The sequence below is a fragment of the Triticum dicoccoides genome, chromosome 4A (assembly GCF_002162155.2).
Source record: "Triticum dicoccoides isolate Atlit2015 ecotype Zavitan chromosome 4A, WEW_v2.0, whole genome shotgun sequence".
Classification (NCBI taxonomy): domain Eukaryota; kingdom Viridiplantae; phylum Streptophyta; class Magnoliopsida; order Poales; family Poaceae; genus Triticum; species Triticum dicoccoides.
This window is the reverse complement of record NC_041386.1, coordinates 338,484,036-338,495,277: the sequence shown is the minus strand read 5'-3', so window position 1 is coordinate 338,495,277 and position 11,242 is coordinate 338,484,036.

Genomic DNA, 11,242 nt, shown 5'->3' with positions numbered 1-11,242 from the left:
TCAATGTCCTCTCCGTTGAGACGTTCGAGATGCTCGAGGTGCCCTATGGCCAGCTCTTCCCCACCAAACCCTTCTCGGTGGTGACCAACGGCTCCACCATTCCCGTGGGAGAGATTCGTCTCCCTGTCACCTTCGGCAAGCACGACAACTACCGCACCAAGCTTATCGACTTCGATGTTGCCCACATTCGCCTCCCATACAACACCATCCTCGGGTATGTGGCCCTCGCCAAGTTCATGGGAGTGACTCAACACGGGTACAATGTTCTCAAGATGCGAGGAAGTAGCGGTATCATCACGGTCGCCTGCGACGAGAAGGATGCAGTGTGCTCCCTCGAGCGCGCCTACCAGGCCACAGTGGTCGAGAACTCACATGACGAGGGTGTCGTCCGTCCTCCTGAGGCAGTCCCCAAGAAGAAGAAGCAGCTCCTCCTCAGAGGCCCTCAGGAGGCTGGGGCATCCGGAGATCGTGCCTTAGGCCCCGCACCCACTGCTGGGGCGCCATTCCCTCTCGCATAGGAAGGTGCGATCGATGCCCCTCTCATGACAGGCTCGGGGACTCTTGTCTAGAGGACCTCTGACCTGACCAGCGTCACGAGGAAGGCGTTCAGGCACCATGTGGAGGCGTGCTTCAGCATGCGCTTCCATGAGCAGGGTGAAGGGCGTGAGGCGCTAGGCGCTCAGGAGTTCGTCACCAAGGCAATCGAAGAGCTTTAGGAGGTGCAAGCCATCCCCGGTGAGTGCCTCCCCACACCACTTAGTGCAGCTGCCGCCCCCGACATGGGTGGCGAGCTGCGCGTCTGCGTCAACATCCCAAGCCTCAACAAGGCTACTTCTCAGGATCTCTTCTGGCCATCCTGCATTGGCTGGAGTAAGGTCCAGCCCGGCAGCTATATCTGCATGCCGTTCGACTTGCTGAACATGGCTGCCACGTACCAGCGCTACATGAAGGGCATCCTGGCGGCTCACGAGGCCAGGCGCCGGGCAATATTGACGGAGGAGGTGCCGGATCCTCCAGAGTCCGCAAGACTCAGGAGCTAGATGACTCGTCAGGAACAACCTCTGTAGCGTGCATCTTCAGAACCCCAACACTTCTTCAACAATGGTGCCAGGTGACTTTTTGGTTTGTTCAGTTGAGGGCGCCCCTCGAGCTGCATCATCCTCAAGCTATTAGTGCCAGCCCTTGCAGCCGCACCATTTTGATTAATGTACTTCAGACCAGTTATGCACGCACGAGTTATCATGGTTGTGTGGCATTACTCCTATCGTCTCGATATCTATGTAGTTACCTCTCGCGGCCTCTGCGTGTTGCTAAATCTGCCTCTTGCTCATCCCCCAACGGGGGCTGCTGGCACGGTGCCTGTGCTTGGGTCCGTCCCTACAGCGCTCATAAACCTAAGAGACTCAGCTCTGCCTCGTGGCCGACCACGTGCAAATCACCTCACTAGGTCCTTACTGCCTTTGTCTTCTTGCGGAAAGATCACGGGCAGGATAGCAAGCACGGCTGCGTGCTTTGTTTTCTTTTTTCGGCTAACTCGCAGGAAACTCGATGAGGTGTGGCTTTGCTAGCATCTTGGGGTGCAACCCCTGCTAGGCATCCCCTTAGAGCTAGCCACTCTTTCCTCGCGCAAATCGCTTGCATGTTAAAGGGGGGCCCTTGAGCAATGCACCTTAGGGGCTCCTATTGGCTCTCAAGCCCTCACCCCTAGCCTTGACTACGACATTGTGACCTGGCATACCAGCGGAGGCTAAGGCTCGCTCGAGGGCCCGGACCCGAAGACGTAGAGCACCCAGATGGGCGAGAAAGATGGGGTTGGCATGAGCCCTACCCAGGGGTGCCATTGATAACCCACAAGTATAGGGGACCGCAATAGTTTTCGAGGGTAGAGTATTCAACCCAAATTTAATGATTCGACACAAGGGGAGCCAAAGAAAATTCTCAAGTAATACAGTTGAGTTGTCAATTCAACCACACCTGAATGACTTAATATATGCAACAAAGTATTTAGTAGCTAAGTAGTATGGAAGTAACGGTAATGGTGGCAAAAGTAACAGTAGTAGTTTTTGTAGCAATCGTAATAGTGGCAACGGAAAAGTAACTAAGCAAAGATCAATATGTGAAAAGCTCATAGGCAATGGATCAATGATGGATAATTATGTCGGATGCGATTCCTCATGCAACAATTATAGCATAGGGTGACACAGAACAAGCTCCAGTTCATCAATGTAATGTAGGCATGTATTCCGAATATAGTCAGATGTGCTTATGGAAAAGAACTTGCATGACACCTTTTGTCCTACCCTCCCGTGGCAGTGGGGTCCTATTGGAAACTAAGGGTTATTAAGGCCTCCTTTTAATAGAGTATCGGACCAAAGCATTAACACTTAGTGAATACATGAACTCCTCAAACTACAGTCATCACCGGGAGTGGTCCTAACTTTTGTCACTTCGGGGTTGCCGGATCATAACACATAGTAGGTGACTATTCACTTGCAAGATAGGATCAAGAACTCAAATATATTCATGAAAACACAATAGGTTTAGATCTGAAATCATGGCACTCGGGCCTTAGTGACAAGCATTAAGAATAGCAAAGTCATAGCAACATCAATCTTAGAACATAATGGATACTAGGGATCAAACCCTAACAAAACAAACTCGATTACATGGTAAATCTCATCCAACCCATCACCGTCCAGCAAGCCTACGATGAGATTACTCACGCACGGCAGTGAGCATCATGAAATTGGTAATGGAGGATGGTTCATGATGATGATGGCGACGAATTCCCCTCTCCGGAGCCCCGAACGGACTCCAGATCAGCCCTCCCGGGGAAGATTAGGGCTTGGCGGCAGCTCCGTATCGTAAAACGTGATGAATCCTTCTCTCTGATTTTTTTTCTCTCGAGAGGTGAATATTTGAAGTTGGGGTTGAGGTCGGTGGAGTCCCAGGGGGCCCACGAGGCAGGGTCGCGCCCCAGGGGGGCGCCTTGCACCCTCGTGGACAGGGTGTGGGCCCCCTGATGCTGATTCTTTCGCTAGTATTTTTCATTAATTCCAAAATGTGTCTCCGTGGATTTTCAGGTCATTCCGAGAAATTTTATTTCTGCACAAAAATAACACCATGGCAGTTGAGCGAGTCCTGGATTAGGGGGTATCCGGACAGCCGGATTATATCTTTTGGCCGAACTGTTGGACTATGAAGATACAAGATTGAAGACTTCGTCCCGTGTCCAGATGGGACTCTCCTTGGCGTGGAAGGCAAGCTTGGCAACACGGATATATAGATCTCCTTCCTTGTAACCAACTCTGTGTAACCCTAGCCCCCTCCGGTGTCTATATAAACCGGAGGGTTTTAGTCGGTAGAAAAACATACAATCATACCATATGCTAGCTTCTAGGGTTTAGCCTCTCTGATCTCGTGGTAGATCAACTCTTGTACTACTCATATTATCAAGAATAATCAAGCAGGACATAGGGTTTTACCTCCATCAAGAGGGTCCGAACCTGGGTAGAACATTGTGTCCCCTGCCTCCTGTTACCATCCACCCTAGACGCACAGTTCGGGACCCCCTACCCGAGATCCACCGGTTTTGACACCGACAGCAGTTCTGTTGAAAACAGCGTCAATCCGGGTTAGTTCCATTGAAATCATGCAAGTTAGAGTCCAAAAGAAGGGAAAAAGTGTTTCGAAAAGTAGATATGTTGGAGTCGTATCAGCCATCACGAGAAGCTTGTCCTCACATCAAGAGAATCAATGCAGGCTCGTCAAGATAAGTCACCTCACATGCGCATGCATGAACCATATGAGCAACACTTTGTCTCTTGCGATATCGCTTGGGCAAGGACGCTTCCCTTTCAGTCCCTCGGGAGCCACTTGCGTTCCAAAGGGGACCCCCTAAGCATCGTGCCTTAGGGGCTCTTACCGGACCTCGGGCCGCTCACCTCCTGGCCTTGACCACGACATTGCGACCTGGCATACCAGCGATGGCTGAAGCTTGCCTGGGGACTGGGTCCTGCCGGCATAGAGCACTAAGCTACCATGAGAATGAAAGGGGGAACCATGCCAAGGCGAGAAACACAAACATGACATCGTATCAGAAATGATAACATTAAAGTGCGAGCGTCACAATTTCTTACATACCCCCATAGGGCCCGTCATGATTTTCGCGCAGGAATGAAACAAAAGGAAAAACCTCCTAAGAACCACGGTCTTGGCGGCATCGCTAGTGACGTAGGGATGGTGCTGCTCCTCCCTCTTGGCGGCAGCGCGGTGGCTCGTAGTGGTGGTCATCACTCGAGCCCGGCCCAGAAGAGGCACTGCTGCTGTGCCCTTGCTGCCTCGCCGGCCCAGCATGGGCCCACCGCCGCGATCTCCTCCCCTGGGGCAGCACTCCATGCGTCGTCCATCCTCTCCAAAGACCTTAAAGAGGAGCATTGAAGCCCTGTCGTACTCAAAGAGCGGCGCGCGCGGGCGACTGCGCCACATCCCCGGGTCATGAAGATGTCGTCAGAGTCGACAACCTCGACTTTTGCTTCTGAAGCTTGGCTGCAGCAGCCATCATGCTGCAGCCACAACTCGACGGGCCCTCTCGGCGGTATCTCCCCCACCAGGGACTGCGGAAGCCGGATCCATGTGCGCGTCCGCATTGCCGCCCACACCACAAACTCGCGGGTCGTGCCTTTGGCATGGGTCCGCTGGCGAGGTGGTTGTATGACCACTGCTTACTCTCCTCCACGGATCCACTCCTCGCAACATCTACGGCCACTCCCATGGGCAGGGCATTGCACACGAGCATACACGCGGAGAAGGAAGCCCGGTGGAGCACGCTCGTGCCAAGGTCGCGTCGTCATGGGCGCCGTGGTGGAGTCACGAGAGCAATCATGCCTCTTCTTCGGCCGGAGCAGCTCAGGTCCCACCTGAGGGGGTCTTCCCTTCTTCACGGCGGAAAACCTCCTCACTGTTGCCATGGTTGCTCTGGCAAGATGGAGGAACAAAGAAGGAGAAGCAAGAGACAAGATGATGAAGATGGGTCAACCTCCACCCCCTCTCCCATTTGTAGCCGGAGGAAGGCCAACCGCCGACCTCTCACATCCCGGGAAATGATGGCTTTTCTGCATGCATCAGGTAGTTGTCAAGTCGGCCAGTTGCCAAGGTGGCGTGGGGAAGTGGAGATGCCCACGTCCCATCAAGTGCCACGCGTTAACTAGGTCCGCAGGCGATCACTAAAAAAATACACTTCCGTGATGATACGTGTTTGTCATAGTAGGTCACGTTTTCTGTCATGCATGTACATCCATGACGATTTTATGACAGAATCAAGATAGTCATACGTGTGATGTCATAGAAGTGTTCCATGACATTACCAAAATTATCATGACAGAAGTGTCCACTTCCATGACGATCAATCGCGCGTCATAGAAGTGTTTTCGTCAAGGGTGACTGACACGTGGCATCCACCGTAACAGGTCGCCATTAAGCTATCGGGTCCGGTTTTGGATCCGATAACCCGTTAACAGCCCAGACCAATGGGGATTTTCCACGTGTAAAATTCTCATTGGTTAGAGGAAACACGTGTTGGCTCACCGTTGGGACAGATGTCATCCACTCATTGGACAGGAGGCACCTATGATACGTCTACATGTGGCACGGCCCAGCAGAGGCCCATTCCGGTGAAAAGTCTGTCCCATTTAACTTGGTCAAAACGTAATGGGCTGGCCCACGGAAAGCCTGTTAATGGCATGTTCGTATATTGCCCATTTACAGCGTCTAACTCCCGACCCGTTACAGCCTATCGGAATTAAGCCTAGTAGCTTCATCTGGGCCGTCCAATATGATTCTAGCCCGTTGTAACTTCCGGCCCATGTATGGCCCATGATGTCTTTTGGCCCATATGAGGCCCTTCATAACTCTGGGCCCAATAAAGGCCCGAGATGCAACTGGCCCATAATGAACAATGTATCGCTTTATACCCATTAACGGCTCATTATTCCGTCGGCCATTTCTAGCCCATGTTAACTTTCGGCCTTATAAGGGCCCATTTATTCTTGGGCTCATTTCTAGAATTCGGTTAGTTACGGTCCGTTACTGACCTGTTCGGTTTGTGGGCCAAATTCAGCCTGTGGTTACATTCGGCCCGTTTGTGGCCCGTTAACCCGTTGGGCTGTTTTCATAGCATTATCAAATACGGCCTATTAACGGCCCGTTATGGTCCATGAATAGTACGACCCATGTTTGGCGAAATGATTATACGCCCCATAGAAGGCCCATGGATCCTACGACCCGTAGAAGACCAATGGATCCTACGGCCCGTAGAAGGCCCATGGATCATACGGCCCATAGAACATCCATGGATCCTACGGCCCGTAGGAGGCCCATCGTTACAATAGTCTGTGTGTTGCCATGATTATTGTGGCCTAGTTACCAAAAATAGGTTATTGTGGCCACTAGAAAAACGCGGAAAAAGAACTGCAGTGACTACAAGGAAACAACTAAACAAGACAGTAAGGAAATAAATAAGCAAGCAACTAACGCTAGCCTATTACATCTATTACACATATTACATCCACTGGGCATCAAAGTTCGCCACCAGTGCAAATATAGGGAACAAAGCAGCATGGCCATCAAAATTGGCCACCGGTGCAAATAAACGCGGCAACAAAACAAGAGCATAACTGAAACAACTTCAGAAGAGCTCGAGAAACGTTATCCTGGGTATCCACCATGCTGGCAATAAGATTAACAAGCTTATTAGTTTTGTCCTGTTTGGCGCTAAAATCCTCCAAAGCTTGTTGTTGCACCGGAAAGTATGCATCTAAATGCTCCAGGGACTTCTGCAGTCCTTCCGCTTGTTGTTGCAGCACAGCTGATCGATGTCTTTCAGCTAGTAGTTGAGACTCAAGAAACTGAACTGATTCATACAGTGAGTTTGAATAGCTTGTGCAAGCGGTAGTGGAAAGTTACTCGAACAGTAAACCAAGACAGGACTTTGTGGTTGTCTCACTGTCTTCAAGATAGTCTTCCTTAGTTGTTTTATCAGCTTTGTTGGAGACCAACAAGGATGTCTCACTATCCCGAACCTTATCTGCATTACTTCCTTTACCATTGCTTAATAAGGCACTCTTCCCCAATATTGTGTCAGCATTCTAAAAGAAGAAAGAAGCAGACTCATAACAGGTTTAGCATGTACTAGTATATGAAACTCATTTCGGTGAACCAATTCATTAGTAAGGTGGACAGGATTAAACTACCAAGTCTTCTATTGCCAAGTACTAGTACATAATAAAAGCATCAAACAAATATATATCTATGTCCTATGGTCACTACATTGTCTTGCCAAATCAAAATAGAGACACGGTTCAAATCATATCAGTTCAAGACAAAGTAGCAGTGAAAGAATATAAAGCGTGGGAAACTACACGGCACAACAAGATTTTAGATGGGTACCACAGGTCTACATGTACAACAACACTATTGACTCTGTTGGGATGCTAGTAATGTGCATGATATGAGAAGTCAACTGTATACACAATTGAAATTAAAGTCAACAGAGCTATTAATAAGAGCAAACCTGTTAAAGAAACATGCATGAACATACCTGCTGTGCCATTGGAGTTTCGATTGGATCCTTTAATTTAAAAATAAGTTAGTATGAGTAAATAAACCTATACAAGAGCAAAGTAGTATGCACGATACTAATGGAATCTTAAATTAGAACAGTTGTTTTTCAGGTTTAAGAACTTGTTCTACATGAACAGAGTACAGTAAGACGCAAGAATATAGTACTTAAAATAGAAATTGAGCTCATAGACCTTACCACGTTCTTGGTTCGGGACCAGTACAAAACAAGGCGTTCCCAGTCATCGTCCAGTAAATGTGTCTCAGGAGAACGTAAGGGAATTTGATGAGTTTCTTTGTCAATGAAGTATGTTTTCTTCAGGTAATTCTGATACTGCCACCAAGCATTCTTGAAGATGGCAGAGGTATTAGCACAGGTTACCTCATCCTGAGTTTCCTAATCGGTCCTTCTCTATAGAGAAAAATGGGAAAATTTGCTGTATTATAACCATCATGGAGGTAGAATGTATGGGACAAAGCAAAGCGATTGCCATGAATAACATTACTTACACATAACTCCTGGACAAACACCTGCAGGTGGCATTTTCCTTCATCTTTAGTATAATATTTCCAAGATGGGAAGATACGCACATAGGATTTAACAACATCAAATGCGATAGATCCTAAACTATGACTGGCTGGTTGTGCTTCCTCCACGGGAATAGGCGTACTAACTGGTGTTCGTCGTGGTAGTACTGGCCCTTTGGGCACTGGAGCTGCCTTACTAACTGCTCTTGTTTGGGAGCTCTGTGGTGGAGATGGTGTTGTGTCAACAGGAACTGGGTTACTATCTGCTAGGGTTGGGGTTAGATTGGGTGAAGCTGGTTCTCTGTCCATCGCAGTAGGGGTACAATCAACGAGAGTCTGGGTTATGTGTGGTAGGGCTAGTTCTCATGCATGTACAACCGGGGTGCTATCTCCACCAAGAGGTAGCACTATTTTATTTGAAGACCATGTTTTTACTCCGCTAGATACTCGCATCACCCTCTCCAATTCAAATGGCTGATAGACAGGAAACATAGTTGAATGTACAGACATTGTATGAGAGATAAATGCAATAGATAGTGTGGAAAAAAGAGGGCATGAAATAGTTGACATGTATATATTTTAACTAAAACGGATAGCATGACATAATTTCACATATATGATGTCTATCTAAACTGGATAGCATAACATAATTCAAAGATATGATGAATAACTAAACAGGATCGCATGACATAATTCACATACATGTTATCTAAGCAATCAGGATCGCATTATTTAATTCACACATGTGATTTATATGCTAAACAGAGGGCATTCGATATGATGTCTGAACTAAGAACATGGTGTTGAATATTGTGTATGTGATGTCTAAACTATGCAATGCAAGACACCATATGCATGATATGAGCAGTATAATCGTGCCAAGTTAGAGCATACACCTCGGTGGGGGAATAGGACATGTCATCTGTCTCTGAATCCATCTCTGAGGAGCTATCAGGACCCAACAAGAGATCTTCTTTGACAGGTAGCACTGTCTGCTCTAAAGGCCTTGTTTTCACTCCAGATTTTTCTATCTCCAACCCAATCGGCTGATTCACGGGAAGAGTAGTTTAATGTACAAACATTGTCGACAACTGGAAATGTAATGAAGAAAAGGATGGACAAGATATCATTCAAATACATGATGCATGATTAAATAGGATGGCATTGCACATTTCACATATATTATGGCTGGCTAAAAGACATGAGACTGCATAATTCCCATATATGATATAGAAACTAAATAGGTGGCATGACAGAACATGTCTAAACTAAGATGACATAGATGATGTCAAAAGTACGCATTGGAAGGCAACATATGCATGATATGACTAACATCATCATGCAAAGGTAGAGCAAACACCTTGGGGGTAAATAGAAGTGGTCAGCTGCGTTTGAATCTGCCTCAGAACAGATATCTTCCTCTGGAGTACAATCTGGAGAGGGGGGGAGGGTATGCCATTGAACCCACCATGGAGCGATGTCTGCATGACATTGTATTGCCGTGCAAAACTCTTCTCTTTTTCTCTACATGTTCAGCATGACCGTGTACAATATTTACATGCATACGAAAAAAATATGGTGAGATTATGTAAGGAGAACATGCATAAATCTAGAGTGATGGTAACAACCAGTGGATGGATCCAAAAATAATAATAGCAGGCTGATGATTGCTTTCATTTAATAAAAAGACAGATGATGATTGCTTTACTATTTGTTTCCCACCCAAGATGAACAACATAGGCATACCCTAGGTGAACCAGATATTAGACACAGATACTATTCATTGATGCCTCAATATGTGCCCCACCACTAATTTAGAACTCAAGTTTGAACATTAATTCGAACCTGACTTGGAGTCTAAGAGGTGAACAGGATGACAAAGTAGCAGATAATTTTAAGCAATGGATAACATAAGCAGAAACAAAAGAGTGCGACCTCTCTTGTGGACCCGTGTACTCCTCAGGTTCATCTACTGAGTCGATGATGGTGATGTCGTTGTGGTGGGTGCCGGCGGCCGGGAAGGTGATCTGAGGCGGCGAAAGATGGCCAGGAGTCGTGATGTCTAGTTTTGTGGATGCTTCAGTCGATGGAGCAACTCGGGTGAGGTGGACGACGTCACGGCAGGAGCAGGACAAACCACACAAAGTTTCCTTCGGCACCTACCCGTAACTGAAGTAATTCTGTAAGGGCTCATTTGGCTTGCATGATTCTAAAAACGCAGGGATAGGAAAAACACTAGAATAGGATAGGAATGCACATGGTAAACAAAGCATTTGTAAACACAGGATTTCTATCAACTTGGGTGTTTGGTTCACAGGAATTGGAAGAGCAGAGGAATGCAAAGAAAGATGGCCAAAATAAAGTGAAACCATATGAAAGCGTGTACAGTTAGAATGTTATTCTGCCACAAATGCACTTGGTCTTGTTTTCATGCATAGGATTTTGAAAAGTAGGTCTAGGTGGATGTTTTGCTCCATTCCTTTAAACAAAATGCATGAATAATTGAATAGTACAGTGCCATAGGAAAATTTCCTATTGCTATGTTTTTCCATTGAACCAAAATAGCCCTAATGGATCGACATGAATGTATATTAATAAGTGATGCAACAAGTGTAGAACCTCTTTGTCGTAGACGTGTTAACCTCAACATCATTGGGTTGGTCGCTGAAGAAGTTAAGGCAGAGGTGGCTGTCACAGGTGTGGAGGAAGATATGAGGAATCTATAGACGGCGTCCAGGGCACTGCTCTGTTGTGATGGATCGTTCTGTCGTTGGAGCAGGTCCAGTGAGCCGTAAGACGTCAAGGCTGAAGCAGCACAAGACAGACATCGTTAATCTCAAGTGGGATTCTAATAGCATCTCCAATAGATGATGTAAAATAGATGTAAAATTTACATCACCAAAAACCACCTAACTACAACAGATGGGGTAAAAACTGTTGACCCTGAACTTAACTGTCAAAAATGAAATTTACTGTGAATCTGAATGTTACTGTCGAAATTGAACGCAATGGTAGTAGAGAGGCACTTGACATGTAGTTTAGGGAGGGCCTGCAGTTCATCTTCAACCTGCACCCCCCTGAGCCGCCAGCCACCACC